General features: G+C 52.4%; 6 non-coding genes across 6 annotated transcripts; all 6 read right to left on the bottom strand.

Moving 5' to 3' along the window:
- Window positions 1-914: 914 nt before the first annotated feature.
- On the bottom strand, window positions 915-988 carry trnai-aau (transfer RNA isoleucine (anticodon AAU)). The gene has a single exon. It is a non-coding gene; the product is annotated as a tRNA-Ile (tRNA).
- Window positions 989-3,324: 2,336 nt separating this feature from the next.
- On the bottom strand, window positions 3,325-3,398 carry trnai-aau (transfer RNA isoleucine (anticodon AAU)). Its single transcript has one exon. It is a non-coding gene; the product is annotated as a tRNA-Ile (tRNA).
- Window positions 3,399-5,734: 2,336 nt separating this feature from the next.
- trnai-aau (transfer RNA isoleucine (anticodon AAU)) lies at window positions 5,735-5,808 on the bottom strand. Its single transcript has one exon. It is a non-coding gene; the product is annotated as a tRNA-Ile (tRNA).
- A 2,336-nt stretch (window positions 5,809-8,144) lies between these two features.
- On the bottom strand, window positions 8,145-8,218 carry trnai-aau (transfer RNA isoleucine (anticodon AAU)). The gene has a single exon. It is a non-coding gene; the product is annotated as a tRNA-Ile (tRNA).
- A 2,332-nt stretch (window positions 8,219-10,550) lies between these two features.
- On the bottom strand, window positions 10,551-10,624 carry trnai-aau (transfer RNA isoleucine (anticodon AAU)). Its single transcript has one exon. It is a non-coding gene; the product is annotated as a tRNA-Ile (tRNA).
- A 2,251-nt stretch (window positions 10,625-12,875) lies between these two features.
- On the bottom strand, window positions 12,876-12,949 carry trnai-aau (transfer RNA isoleucine (anticodon AAU)). The gene has a single exon. It is a non-coding gene; the product is annotated as a tRNA-Ile (tRNA).
- Window positions 12,950-13,201: the final 252 nt, after the last annotated feature.

Raw genomic sequence — 13,201 nt, 5'->3', positions numbered from 1 at the left:
GAGTCTGGTGGTGGAAGCTGGGGGTCGAGCTAGTGGGGTCTGGGGGTGGAAGCTGCTGGGGTCTGGTGGTGGAAGCTTCTGGGGTCTGGTGGTGGAAGCTGGGGGTCGAGCTAGTGGGGGATAACTGTCACAGACCTGGCTGAATCCATTTAGACTCTAGACCCCCTGTTTGGACCCTGACCAGACTTTGGGAACAGTGGGTGGTTCAGCAGAGTGGCGCAGCGGAAGCGTGCTGGGCCCATAACCCAGAGGTCGATGGATCGAAACCATCATCTGCTAGATACAACTTCAGCTATATTATGAGTCTACTCGGGGACTGGTGGTGGAAGCTGGGGGTCTGGTGGTGGAAGCTCCTGTGTTCTGGTAGTGATTTTTCTGGGGTCTGGTGGTGAATGCTCCTGGGGTCTGGTGCTGGAAGCTCCAGGAGTCTGGTGATGGAAGCTCCTGGGTTCTGGTGGTGGAAGCTGGGGGTCGAGCTAGTGCGGTCTCGGGGTGGAAGCTGGGGGTCGAGCTAGTGGGGTCTGGGGGTGGAAGCTGGGGGTCGAGCTAGTGGGGTCTGGGGGTGGAAGCTGGGTGTCTGGTGGTGGAAGCTGCTGGGGTGCTCCTGGGGTCTGGTGGTAGAGACTTTTTTAAAGCTTGATGATTATACTTCATCACTGAGAGTTATGTGTATTCTCATTTTTTAAATGTTTTTTATGAAAAGTACTTTGATTTGTACATGAGATGTGTAATACAAATAAGCTTTCCTCACTTCATAAACTTAAATTCCTTATGTTTGAGTTATCTTTATTTCCTCTTAGCTTTAAGTCAGGTGATTATCAGACTTGACAAATTATTGTCGCACACCAAAGCTAACAATGGAACATACAATCTTTAGAGTCTGAAGTTTTTAAAGATATGCAGAGTAAGCAGTTTGGCCAGTATGGGGATTGAACCCATGACCTTGGCGTTATTAGCACCACGCTCTGACCTTCTGAGCTAACCGGCCTCAATGCTGGCGGCGTGTGTACTGTCACAGACCTTGCTGAGTCCATTTAGACTCTAGACCCCCTGTTTGGACCCTGACCAGACTTTGGGAACAGTGGGTGGTTCAGCAGAGTGGCGCAGCGGAAGCGTGCTGGGCCCATAACCCAGAGGTCGATGGATCGAAACCATCCTCTGCTAGATACAACTTCAGCTATATTATGAGTCTACTGTGAGATACTACCCTTGTCTCATTTAATAACAAACATAAAGTGATGTCATTATTTGTACAACTCCTCATGACTATGTTAAGAAGTGTTTTGTTTAGTTTCCTGCAAAGTAAACATAGTGGGAAGTGTTTCTTTCCACATCTAATAGTGTACAAACTCAGAATTTCACACAGAGCCTATGAGAAGCATATGAGCGTTTACCATATTTAGTTACAACTACAAAACACTTAACTGACGTTTTATTCTTTATTACTGAACTAAATGTTTGTCCAGATGGAAGCAACAGTATTTGTTTCCTTGCACAAGCTGACCAAAGGTCCTAACAAAAGGTCCTGAAACCAGAACATGAGTGAAAAGCAATATACGCCTGAGCATCTGACAGAGTGCTGTCCATGGTACCAGGAGCGTCTGGGTGTTTAGGGTACCAGGGCCCTGGTCGTCTTTCACTCCGGTGGCCGGTTGGGGGGGGGCTTAAGAGCGGGTCCCCGGGTTCGGACGGTGAGCCGGGTCTTTGGGTGGCTCCAGGTGAGCCGGGTTTTTTGGGCAGCGGGACGGTGAGCCGCGAGGCTGAGTGGCTTTCAGCGACGTGCTGCCTGTCAGTTTTTCTCCGGGTTGAAGGTCTTGTTTCGGGCCTGAGGCTAAGTGGCTCCGGACCGGCTGTGGTGTGTTTTTCTCTGGGCCGAGGGGAGGGGTAAGCAGATGTAAGCCCCGCGATTCTCGGCTGGATCTCCGCGGTCTCAGCGCCACGAGAATGCGGATGAAGCCCCCTGATTCTCGGCTTGGCTCGCCACGAGGCTCTGGTCGAGCTGGTCCGGGATTCCACGCACCTCCGGGGACTGGTGGTGGAAGCTGGGGGTCTGGTGGTTATGCTGCTGGGGACTGGTGGTGATTTTGCTGGGGTCTGGTGGTGGAAGCTCCAGGGGTCTGGTGGTGGAAGCTCCTGGGGTCTGGTGGTGGAAGCTCCTGGGGTCTGGTGGTGGAAGCTCCTGGGGTCTGGTGGTGGAAGCTCTGGTGGTGGAAGCTCCTGGGGTCCTGTGGTGGAAGCTCCTGGGGTCTGGTGCTGGAAGCTCTGGTGGTGGAAGCTCCTGGGGTCTGGTGCTGGAAGCTCCTGGGGTCTGGTGCTGGAAGCTCTGGTGGTGGAAACTCCTGGGGTCTGGTGGTGATTTTGCTGGGGTATGGTGGTGAATGCTCCTGAGGTCTGGTGGTGGAAGCTCCAGGAGTCTGGTGGTGGAAGCTGGGGGTCGAGCTAGTGGGGTCTGGGGGTGGAAGCTGCTGGGGTCTGGTGGTGGAAGCTTCTGGGGTCTGGTGGTGGAAGCTGGGGGTCGAGCTAGTGGGGGATAACTGTCACAGACCTGGCTGAATCCATTTAGACTCTAGACCCCCTGTTTGGACCCTGACCAGACTTTGGGAACAGTGGGTGGTTCAGCAGAGTGGCGCAGCGGAAGCGTGCTGGGCCCATAACCCAGAGGTCGATGGATCGAAACCATCCTCTGCTAGATACAACTTCAGCTATATTATGAGTCTACTCGGGGACTGGTGGTGGAAGCTGGGGGTCTGGTGGTGGAAGCTCCTGTGTTCTGGTAGTGATTTTTCTGGGGTCTGGTGGTGAATGCTCCTGGGGTCTGGTGCTGGAAGCTCCAGGAGTCTGGTGATGGAAGCTCCTGGGTTCTGGTGGTGGAAGCTGGGGGTCGAGCTAGTGCGGTCTCGTGGTGGAAGCTGGGGGTCGAGCTAGTGGGGTCTGGGGGTGGAAGCTGGGGGTCGAGCTAGTGGGGTCTGGGGGTGGAAGCTGGGTGTCTGGTGGTGGAAGCTGCTGGGGTGCTCCTGTGGTCTGGTGGTAGATACTTTTTTAAAGCTTGATGATTATACTTCATCACTGAGAGTTATGTGTATTCTCATTTTTTAAATGTTTTTTATGAAAAGTACTTTGATTTGTACATGAGATGTGTAATACAAATAAGCTTTCCTCACTTCATAAACTTAAATTCCTTATGTTTGAGTTATCTTTATTTCCTCTTAGCTTTAAGTCAGGTGATTATCAGACTTGACGAATTATTGTCGCACACCAAAGCTAACAATGGAACATACAATCTTTAGAGTCTGAAGTTTTTAAAGATATGCAGAGTAAGCAGTTTGGCCAGTATGGGGATTGAACCCATGACCTTGGCGTTATTAGCACCACGCTCTGACCTTCTGAGCTAACCGGCCTCAATGCTGGCGGCGTGTGTACTGTCACAGACCTTGCTGAGTCCATTTAGACTCTAGACCCCCTGTTTGGACCCTGACCAGACTTTGGGAACAGTGGGTGGTTCAGCAGAGTGGCGCAGCGGAAGCGTGCTGGGCCCATAACCCAGAGGTCGATGGATCGAAACCATCCTCTGCTAGATACAACTTCAGCTATATTATGAGTCTACTGTGAGATACTACCCTTGTCTCATTTAATAACAAACATAAAGTGATGTCATTATTTGTACAACTCCTCATGACTATGTTAAGAAGTGTTTTGTTTAGTTTCCTGCAAAGTAAACATAGTGGGAAGTGTTTCTTTCCACATCTAATAGTGTACAAACTCAGAATTTCACACAGAGCCTATGAGAAGCATATGAGCGTTTACCATATTTAGTTACAACTACAAAACACTTAACTGACGTTTTATTCTTTATTACTGAACTAAATGTTTGTCCAGATGGAAGCAACAGTATTTGTTTCCTTGCACAAGCTGACCAAAGGTCCTAACAAAAGGTCCTGAAACCAGAACATGAGTGAAAAGCAATATACGCCTGAGCATCTGACAGAGTGCTGTCCATGGTACCAGGAGCGTCTGGGTGTTTAGGGTACCAGGGCCCTGGTCGTCTTTCACTCCGGTGGCCGGTTGGGGGGGGGCTTAAGAGCGGGTCCCCGGGTTCGGACGGTGAGCCGGGTCTTTGGGTGGCTCCAGGTGAGCCGGGTTTTTTGGGCAGCGGGACGGTGAGCCGCGAGGCTGAGTGGCTTTCAGCGACGTGCTGCCTGTCAGTTTTTCTCCGGGTTGAAGGTCTTGTTTCGGGCCTGAGGCTAAGTGGCTCCGGACCGGCTGTGGTGTGTTTTTCTCTGGGCCGAGGGGAGGGGTAAGCAGATGTAAGCCCCGCGATTCTCGGCTGGATCTCCGCGGTCTCAGCGCCACGAGAATGCGGATGAAGCCCCCTGATTCTCGGCTCGGCTCGCCACGAGGCTCTGGTCGAGCTGGTCCGGGATTCCACGCACCTCCGGGGACTGGTGGTGGAAGCTGGGGGTCTGGTGGTTATGCTGCTGGGGACTGGTGGTGATTTTGCTGGGGTCTGGTGGTGGAAGCTCCTGGGGTCTGGTGGTGGAAGCTCCTGGGGTCTGGTGGTGGAAGCTCCTGGGGTCTGGTGGTGGAAGCTCCTGGGGTCTGGTGGTGGAAGCTCTGGTGGTGGAAGCTCCTGGGGTCTGGTGGTGGAAGCTCCTGGGGTCTGGTGCTGGAAGCTCTGGTGGTGGAAGCTCCTGGGGTCTGGTGCTGGAAGCTCCTGGGGTCTGGTGCTGGAAGCTCTGGTGGTGGAAACTCCTGGGGTCTGGTGGTGATTTTGCTGGGGTATGGTGGTGAATGCTCCTGAGGTCTGGTGGTGGAAGCTCCAGGAGTCTGGTGGTGGAAGCTGGGGGTCGAGCTAGTGGGGTCTGGGGGTGGAAGCTGCTGGGGTCTGGTGGTGGAAGCTTCTGGGGTCTGGTGGTGGAAGCTGGGGGTCGAGCTAGTGGGGGATAACTGTCACAGACCTGGCTGAATCCATTTAGACTCTAGACCCCCTGTTTGGACCCTGACCAGACTTTGGGAACAGTGGGTGGTTCAGCAGAGTGGCGCAGCGGAAGCGTGCTGGGCCCATAACCCAGAGGTCGATGGATCGAAACCATCATCTGCTAGATACAACTTCAGCTATATTATGAGTCTACTCGGGGACTGGTGGTGGAAGCTGGGGGTCTGGTGGTGGAAGCTCCTGTGTTCTGGTAGTGATTTTTCTGGGGTCTGGTGGTGAATGCTCCTGGGGTCTGGTGCTGGAAGCTCCAGGAGTCTGGTGATGGAAGCTCCTGGGTTCTGGTGGTGGAAGCTGGGGGTCGAGCTAGTGCGGTCTCGGGGTGGAAGCTGGGGGTCGAGCTAGTGGGGTCTGGGGGTGGAAGCTGGGGGTCGAGCTAGTGGGGTCTGGGGGTGGAAGCTGGGTGTCTGGTGGTGGAAGCTGCTGGGGTGCTCCTGGGGTCTGGTGGTAGAGACTTTTTTAAAGCTTGATGATTATACTTCATCACTGAGAGTTATGTGTATTCTCATTTTTTAAATGTTTTTTATGAAAAGTACTTTGATTTGTACATGAGATGTGTAATACAAATAAGCTTTCCTCACTTCATAAACTTAAATTCCTTATGTTTGAGTTATCTTTATTTCCTCTTAGCTTTAAGTCAGGTGATTATCAGACTTGACGAATTATTGTCGCACACCAAAGCTAACAATGGAACATACAATCTTTAGAGTCTGAAGTTTTTAAAGATATGCAGAGTAAGCAGTTTGGCCAGTATGGGGATTGAACCCATGACCTTGGCGTTATTAGCACCACGCTCTGACCTTCTGAGCTAACCGGCCTCAATGCTGGCGGCGTGTGTACTGTCACAGACCTTGCTGAGTCCATTTAGACTCTAGACCCCCTGTTTGGACCCTGACCAGACTTTGGGAACAGTGGGTGGTTCAGCAGAGTGGCGCAGCGGAAGCGTGCTGGGCCCATAACCCAGAGGTCGATGGATCGAAACCATCCTCTGCTAGATACAACTTCAGCTATATTATGAGTCTACTGTGAGATACTACCCTTGTCTCATTTAATAACAAACATAAAGTGATGTCATTATTTGTACAACTCCTCATGACTATGTTAAGAAGTGTTTTGTTTAGTTTCCTGCAAAGTAAACATAGTGGGAAGTGTTTCTTTCCACATCTAATAGTGTACAAACTCAGAATTTCACACAGAGCCTATGAGAAGCATATGAGCGTTTACCATATTTAGTTACAACTACAAAACACTTAACTGACGTTTTATTCTTTATTACTGAACTAAATGTTTGTCCAGATGGAAGCAACAGTATTTGTTTCCTTGCACAAGCTGACCAAAGGTCCTAACAAAAGGTCCTGAAACCAGAACATGAGTGAAAAGCAATATACGCCTGAGCATCTGACAGAGTGCTGTCCATGGTACCAGGAGCGTCTGGGTGTTTAGGGTACCAGGGCCCTGGTCGTCTTTCACTCCGGTGGCCGGTTGGGGGGGGGCTTAAGAGCGGGTCCCCGGGTTCGGACGGTGAGCCGGGTCTTTGGGTGGCTCCAGGTGAGCCGGGTTTTTTGGGCAGCGGGACGGTGAGCCGCGAGGCTGAGTGGCTTTCAGCGACGTGCTGCCTGTCAGTTTTTCTCCGGGTTGAAGGTCTTGTTTCGGGCCTGAGGCTAAGTGGCTCCGGACCGGCTGTGGTGTGTTTTTCTCTGGGCCGAGGGGAGGGGTAAGCAGATGTAAGCCCCGCGATTCTCGGCTGGATCTCCGCGGTCTCAGCGCCACGAGAATGCGGATGAAGCCCCCTGATTCTCGGCTCGGCTCGCCACGAGGCTCTGGTCGAGCTGGTCCGGGATTCCACGCACCTCCGGGGACTGGTGGTGGAAGCTGGGGGTCTGGTGGTTATGCTGCTGGGGACTGGTGGTGATTTTGCTGGGGTCTGGTGGTGGAAGCTCCAGGGGTCTGGTGGTGGAAGCTCCTGGGGTCTGGTGGTGGAAGCTCCTGGGGTCTGGTGGTGGAAGCTCCTGGGGTCTGGTGGTGGAAGCTCTGGTGGTGGAAGCTCCTGGGGTCTGGTGGTGGAAGCTCCTGGGGTCTGGTGCTGGAAGCTCTGGTGGTGGAAGCTCCTGGGGTCTGGTGCTGGAAGCTCCTGGGGTCTGGTGCTGGAAGCTCTGGTGGTGGAAACTCCTGGGGTCTGGTGGTGATTTTGCTGGGGTATGGTGGTGAATGCTCCTGAGGTCTGGTGGTGGAAGCTCCAGGAGTCTGGTGGTGGAAGCTGGGGGTCGAGCTAGTGGGGTCTGGGGGTGGAAGCTGCTGGGGTCTGGTGGTGGAAGCTTCTGGGGTCTGGTGGTGGAAGCTGGGGGTCGAGCTAGTGGGGGATAACTGTCACAGACCTGGCTGAATCCATTTAGACTCTAGACCCCCTGTTTGGACCCTGACCAGACTTTGGGAACAGTGGGTGGTTCAGCAGAGTGGCGCAGCGGAAGCGTGCTGGGCCCATAACCCAGAGGTCGATGGATCGAAACCATCCTCTGCTAGATACAACTTCAGCTATATTATGAGTCTACTCGGGGACTGGTGGTGGAAGCTGGGGGTCTGGTGGTGGAAGCTCCTGTGTTCTGGTAGTGATTTTTCTGGGGTCTGGTGGTGAATGCTCCTGGGGTCTGGTGCTGGAAGCTCCAGGAGTCTGGTGATGGAAGCTCCTGGGTTCTGGTGGTGGAAGCTGGGGGTCGAGCTAGTGCGGTCTCGTGGTGGAAGCTGGGGGTCGAGCTAGTGGGGTCTGGGGGTGGAAGCTGGGGGTCGAGCTAGTGGGGTCTGGGGGTGGAAGCTGGGTGTCTGGTGGTGGAAGCTGCTGGGGTGCTCCTGTGGTCTGGTGGTAGAGACTTTTTTAAAGCTTGATGATTATACTTCATCACTGAGAGTTATGTGTATTCTCATTTTTTAAATGTTTTTTATGAAAAGTACTTTGATTTGTACATGAGATGTGTAATACAAATAAGCTTTCCTCACTTCATAAACTTAAATTCCTTATGTTTGAGTTATCTTTATTTCCTCTTAGCTTTAAGTCAGGTGATTATCAGACTTGACGAATTATTGTCGCACACCAAAGCTAACAATGGAACATACAATCTTTAGAGTCTGAAGTTTTTAAAGATATGCAGAGTAAGCAGTTTGGCCAGTATGGGGATTGAACCCATGACCTTGGCGTTATTAGCACCACGCTCTGACCTTCTGAGCTAACCGGCCTCAATGCTGGCGGCGTGTGTACTGTCACAGACCTTGCTGAGTCCATTTAGACTCTAGACCCCCTGTTTGGACCCTGACCAGACTTTGGGAACAGTGGGTGGTTCAGCAGAGTGGCGCAGCGGAAGCGTGCTGGGCCCATAACCCAGAGGTCGATGGATCGAAACCATCCTCTGCTAGATACAACTTCAGCTATATTATGAGTCTACTGTGAGATACTACCCTTGTCTCATTTAATAACAAACATAAAGTGATGTCATTATTTGTACAACTCCTCATGACTATGTTAAGAAGTGTTTTGTTTAGTTTCCTGCAAAGTAAACATAGTGGGAAGTGTTTCTTTCCACATCTAATAGTGTACAAACTCAGAATTTCACACAGAGCCTATGAGAAGCATATGAGCGTTTACCATATTTAGTTACAACTACAAAACACTTAACTGACGTTTTATTCTTTATTACTGAACTAAATGTTTGTCCAGATGGAAGCAACAGTATTTGTTTCCTTGCACAAGCTGACCAAAGGTCCTAACAAAAGGTCCTGAAACCAGAACATGAGTGAAAAGCAATATACGCCTGAGCATCTGACAGAGTGCTGTCCATGGTACCAGGAGCGTCTGGGTGTTTAGGGTACCAGGGCCCTGGTCGTCCAAGTAAGCGGGCTGGCTCTTTCACTCCGGTGGCCGGTTGGGGGGGGGCTTAAGAGCGGGTCCCCGGGTTCGGACGGTGAGCCGGGTCTTTGGGTGGCTCCAGGTGAGCCGGGTTTTTTGGGCAGCGGGACGGTGAGCCGCGAGGCTGAGTGGCTTTCAGCGACGTGCTGCCTGTCAGTTTTTCTCCGGGTTGAAGGTCTTGTTTCGGGCCTGAGGCTAAGTGGCTCCGGACCGGCTGTGGTGTGTTTTTCTCTGGGCCGAGGGGAGGGGTAAGCAGATGTAAGCCCCGCGATTCTCGGCTGGATCTCCGCGGTCTCAGCGCCACGAGAATGCGGATGAAGCCCCCCGATTCTCGGCTCGGCTCGCCACGAGGCTCTGGTCGAGCTGGTCCGGGATTCCACGCACCTCCGGGGACTGGTGGTGGAAGCTGGGGGTCTGGTGGTTATGCTGCTGGGGACTGGTGGTGATTTTGCTGGGGTCTGGTGGTGGAAGCTCCTGGGGTCTGGTGGTGGAAGCTCCTGGGGTCTGGTGGTGGAAGCTCCTGGGGTCTGGTGGTGGAAGCTCTGGTGGTGGAAGCTCCTGGGGTCTGGTGGTGGAAGCTCCTGGGGTCTGGTGCTGGAAGCTCTGGTGGTGGAAGCTCCTGGGGTCTGGTGCTGGAAGCTCCTGGGGTCTGGTGCTGGAAGCTCTGGTGGTGGAAACTCCTGGGGTCTGGTGGTGATTTTGCTGGGGTATGGTGGTGAATGCTCCTGAGGTCTGGTGGTGGAAGCTCCAGGAGTCTGGTGGTGGAAGCTGGGGGTCGAGCTAGTGGGGTCTGGGGGTGGAAGCTGCTGGGGTCTGGTGGTGGAAGCTTCTGGGGTCTGGTGGTGGAAGCTGGGGGTCGAGCTAGTGGGGGATAACTGTCATAGACCTGGCTGAATCCATTTAGACTCTAGACCCCCTGTTTGGACCCTGACCAGACTTTGGGAACAGTGGGTGGTTCAGCAGAGTGGCGCAGCGGAAGCGTGCTGGGCCCATAACCCAGAGGTCGATGGATCGAAACCATCCTCTGCTAGATACAACTTCAGCTATATTATGAGTCTACTCGGGGACTGGTGGTGGAAGCTGGGGGTCTGGTGGTGGAAGCTCCTGTGTTCTGGTAGTGATTTTTCTGGGGTCTGGTGGTGAATGCTCCTGGGGTCTGGTGCTGGAAGCTCCAGGAGTCTGGTGATGGAAGCTCCTGGGTTCTGGTGGTGGAAGCTGGGGGTCGAGCTAGTGCGGTCTCGGGGTGGAAGCTGGGGGTCGAGCTAGTGGGGTCTGGGGGTGGAAGCTGGGGGTCGAGCTAGTGGGGTCTGGGGGTGGAAGCTGGGTGTCTGGTGGTGGAAGCTGCTGGGGTGCTCCTGGGGTCTGGTGGTAGAGACTTTTTTAAAGCTTGATGATTATACTTCATCACTGAGAGTTATGTGTATTCTCATTTTTTAAATGTTTTTTATGAAAAGTACTTTGATTTGTACATGAGATGTGTAATACAAATAAGCTTTCCTCACTTCATAAACTTAAATTCCTTATGTTTGAGTTATCTTTATTTCCTCTTAGCTTTAAGTCAGGTGATTATCAGACTTGACGAATTATTGTCGCACACCAAAGCTAACAATGGAACATACAATCTTTAGAGTCTGAAGTTTTTAAAGATATGCAGAGTAAGCAGTTTGGCCAGTATGGGGATTGAACCCATGACCTTGGCGTTATTAGCACCACGCTCTGACCTTCTGAGCTAACCGGCCTCAATGCTGGCGGCGTGTGTACTGTCACAGACCTTGCTGAGTCCATTTAGACTCTAGACCCCCTGTTTGGACCCTGACCAGACTTTGGGAACAGTGGGTGGTTCAGCAGAGTGGCGCAGCGGAAGCGTGCTGGGCCCATAACCCAGAGGTCGATGGATCGAAACCATCCTCTGCTAGATACAACTTCAGCTATATTATGAGTCTACTGTGAGATACTACCCTTGTCTCATTTAATAACAAACATAAAGTGATGTCATTATTTGTACAACTCCTCATGACTATGTTAAGAAGTGTTTTGTTTAGTTTCCTGCAAAGTAAACATAGTGGGAAGTGTTTCTTTCCACATCTAATAGTGTACAAACTCAGAATTTCACACAGAGCCTATGAGAAGCATATGAGCGTTTACCATATTTAGTTACAACTACAAAACACTTAACTGACGTTTTATTCTTTATTACTGAACTAAATGTTTGTCCAGATGGAAGCAACAGTATTTGTTTCCTTGCACAAGCTGACCAAAGGTCCTAACAAAAGGTCCTGAAACCAGAACATGAGTGAAAAGCAATATACGCCTGAGCATCTGACAGAGTGCTGTCCATGGTACCAGGAGCGTCTGGGTGTTTAGGGTACCAGGGCCCTGGTCGTCCAAGTAAGCGGGCTGGCTCTTTCACTCCGGTGGCCGGTTGGGGGGGGGCTTAAGAGCGGGTCCCCGGGTTCGGACGGTGAGCCGGGTCTTTGGGTGGCTCCAGGTGAGCCGGGTTTTTTGGGCAGCGGGACGGTGAGCCGCGAGGCTGAGTGGCTTTCAGCGACGTGCTGCCTGTCAGTTTTTCTCCGGGTTGAAGGTCTTGTTTCGGGCCTGAGGCTAAGTGGCTCCGGACCGGCTGTGGTGTGTTTTTCTCTGGGCCGAGGGGAGGGGTAAGCGGATGTAAGCCCCGCGATTCTCGGCTGGATCTCCGCGGTCTCAGCGCCACGAGAATGCGGATGAAGCCCCCCGATTCTTGGCTCGGCTCGCCACGAGGCTCTGGTCGAGCTGGTCCGGGATTCCACGCACCTCCGGGGACTGGTGGTGGAAGCTGGGGGTCTGGTGGTTATGCTGCTGGGGACTGGTGGTGATTTTGCTGGGGTCTGGTGGTGGAAGCTCCTGGGGTCTGGTGGTGGAAGCTCCTGGGGTCTGGTGGTGGAAGCTCCTGGGGTCTGGTGGTGGAAGCTCTGGTGGTGGAAGCTCCTGGGGTCTGGTGGTGGAAGCTCCTGGGGTCTGGTGCTGGAAGCTCTGGTGGTGGAAGCTCCTGGGGTCTGGTGCTGGAAGCTCCTGGGGTCTGGTGCTGGAAGCTCTGGTGGTGGAAACTCCTGGGGTCTGGTGGTGATTTTGCTGGGGTATGGTGGTGAATGCTCCTGAGGTCTGGTGGTGGAAGCTCCAGGAGTCTGGTGGTGGAAGCTGGGGGTCGAGCTAGTGGGGGATAACTGTCACAGACCTGGCTGAATCCATTTAGACTCTAGACCCCCTGTTTGGACCCTGACCAGACTTTGGGAACAGTGGGTGGTTCAGCAGAGTGGCGCAGCGGAAGCGTGCTGGGCCCATAACCCAGAGGTCGATGGATCGAAACCATCCTCTGCTAGATACAACTTCAGCTATATTATGAGTCTACTCGGGGACTGGTGGTGGAAGCTGGGGGTCTGGTGGTGGAAGCTCCTGTGTTCTGGTAGTGATTTTTCTGGGGTCTGGTGGTGAATGCTCCTGGGGTCTGGTGCTGGAAGCTCCAGGAGTCTGGTGATGGAAGCTCCTGGGTTCTGGTGGTGGAAGCTGGGGGTCGAGCTAGTGCGGTCTCGGGGTGGAAGCTGGGGGTCGAGCTAGTGGGGTCTGGGGGTGGAAGCTGGGGGTCGAGCTAGTGGGGTCTGGGGGAGGAAGCTGGGTGTCTGGTGGTGGAAGCTGCTGGGGTGCTCCTGGGGTCTGGTGGTAGAGACTTTTTTAAAGCTTGATGATTATACTTCATCACTGAGAGTTATGTGTATTCTCATTTTTTAAATGTTTTTTATGAAAAGTACTTTGATTTGTACATGAGATGTGTAATACAAATAAGCTTTCCTCACTTCATAAACTTAAATTCATTATGTTTGAGTTATCTTTATTTCCTCTTAGCTTTAAGTCAGGTGATTATCAGACTTGACGAATTATTGTCGCACACCAAAGCTAACAATGGAACATACAATCTTTAGAGTCTGAAGTTTTTAAAGATATGCAGAGTAAGCAGTTTGGCCAGTATGGGGATTGAACCCATGACCTTGGCGTTATTAGCACCATGCTCTGACCTTCTGAGCTAACCGGCCTCAATGCTGGCGGCGTGTGTACTGTCACAGACCTTGCTGAGTCCATTTAGACTCTAGACCCCCTGTTTGGACCCTGACCAGACTTTGGGAACAGTGGGTGGTTCAGCAGAGTGGCGCAGCGGAAGCGTGCTGGGCCCATAACCCAGAGGTCGATGGATCGAAACCATCCTCTGCTAGATACAACTTCAGCTATATTATGAGTCTACTGTGAGATACTACCCTTGTCTCATTTAATAACAAACATAAAGTGAT

This window comes from Cololabis saira, unplaced genomic scaffold, assembly GCF_033807715.1.
Source record: "Cololabis saira isolate AMF1-May2022 unplaced genomic scaffold, fColSai1.1 scf036, whole genome shotgun sequence".
Lineage (NCBI taxonomy): Eukaryota > Metazoa > Chordata > Actinopteri > Beloniformes > Belonidae > Cololabis > Cololabis saira.
This window is presented reverse-complemented; position numbering and strand designations above follow the sequence as displayed.